General features: G+C 41.3%; 1 pseudogene; it reads left to right on the plus strand.

Moving 5' to 3' along the window:
* Window positions 1-201: 201 nt before the first annotated feature.
* Window positions 202-1,432, plus strand: LOC124266796 (annotated as a pseudogene).
* The last annotated feature ends 497 nt before the right edge of the window (window positions 1,433-1,929 follow it).

Below are 1,929 nucleotides of genomic sequence, written 5' to 3' on the forward strand. Positions count from 1 at the left end.
CCTTACGAATTCTTAAATTTAAGAAAAAACACTAAGACGGCTAGTAGGCTGTCGTAACTTGAGATACGCAAATTAAAGATGGCTGCGTTGATTGTTTTTATGAATGAGGTAGATTTAAAGGGTAACAGGGAGAGAGTTTACAGAAACCGGACGATATATTTGGATTTGTTGGACGATCAAGAGTTAGTTGCGAGGTACAGGATGTCTCGCCATGCGATAGAACAACTATGTACATTGATCAGGCCCCACCTGGAGAGACAGACGCAGCGTTCCGTCCCCCTTGATCCAGAGTTACAGGTGCTTGTCACCCTTCGCTTTCTGGGGAAGGGGGATTTCCAGTCAGAATTAGCTGACCTGCACGGGGTTTCCCAGCCGAGTGTGTCCCGGTCTATCTCTTCCTGCCTTCACGGGTTTGTTGGAGCGTTGGACTTGATCAAGTTCCCGATCGACGATCAAGCGCTTTCGGCAAGTGAAGGCAGGATTTTACAGGATAGCCGGGTTCCCTCGTGTTGTTGGAGCGATCGACGGGACACTCATCCCCATCACTCGACCGGCTGCCGACTAAGAAGCGTTTGTTTGCCGCAAAGGTTTCCACACTTTGAACGTCCAAGCCATTTGCGATTCAACCTTGAGGTACGTACCAAATAGGGTTACAAACGTAGCACACTCGTATCTATGGGTACTCACAATAAGGTTTTCTGAAACAAAATGACATCGTTATTTCAACGACATTTATATCCTCGATGCGTGAAAACATATGTCTTTGACCTTCACCTTAAATGCTAACCCAATGAAATTGAAAGGCCAAAAAAGGTTGTAATATGAATGGTGTGAAGGGGCACTTTTAAGGTTATCTTGTCTAAATTGTGTTGTAGGAATAAGAAAAAGCTTTCTAAAAAGCGAATATTTATTTTACCCAACTGCATTCATATGATCGTTGTTGCTGTGTTTTTGACATAAATAATGGAAAGTTTTGATTATATTATTTTACTAAAATGCACAAACATTAAAAACTTTTATTTTTGTGTGCAGATTTACCAACATAGTATGTAAATGGCCAGGTAGCACCCATGACAGCTTCATACTCAGTAAAAGCAGAATAGGAGAATACTTGAGAGAAGAGCTTGTGGAGATGGCTGGCTGCTGGGCGATTCTGGGTAAGTAAACATTTATCAACATGCAATTGCAAATATTCAGTTTGAGAAAATTAAGTAAAAAAAATAAAGCAATTTGAAATAAATTGGAACCAGTTGTTCCATATGTTTTCCTAGCATGTCATAATTAATTGTCTCAGAAAAATATACTGTTATAGTGACTCATTTTTTTACAAAATAGATATGCATGCAGATCTTGGCTGTTGACGCCATATGTCAACCCAAGCCCAGGGGGTGAGGAGGCCTACAACAGAGCACACACAAGACACACAGTCGAGCGAGCTTTCGGCTTACTTAAATCAAGGGTTTCGGTATGTGAAGTAATTGACATTTAATTAATAATTGTATGTACTACTATACATGTATACTGTATGTAATGTTGAAAATAAAAAGTAATATTTTGAGTGTGCTAGATAGTTTTTTACTCCTTAAATTTATAAGCAATTAATTAAGTATCTAATGTAGAGAAAAGTGTCAAAAATAGGGTTTTTTGTATGGTATTGCCCCCACTTCATAATGAATATGAAGTTTGTGTTCTTTGTTTAGTTGCCCGCACAAAACAACTGGCTGTCTGCCATTCCAACCAGCCAAGGCCCACAGAGTTGTGTATGCTGCCTGCCAACTGCACAACTTCTGCATCGAGTTAAGGGAGCCAGTCCCCCCAGAGCTGGAGGAGGAGGGAGCAGACGAGGGGCCCAGGTACCAGGGACCCCAGGCACAGGATGGATATGCAGTCAGGCGGAAGCTAGTACAGGACATATTTACATGAAGGTGT

This window comes from Haliotis rubra, unplaced genomic scaffold, assembly GCF_003918875.1.
Source record: "Haliotis rubra isolate DU_JTF1 unplaced genomic scaffold, ASM391887v1 Scf128, whole genome shotgun sequence".
NCBI classification, from domain to species: domain Eukaryota; kingdom Metazoa; phylum Mollusca; class Gastropoda; order Lepetellida; family Haliotidae; genus Haliotis; species Haliotis rubra.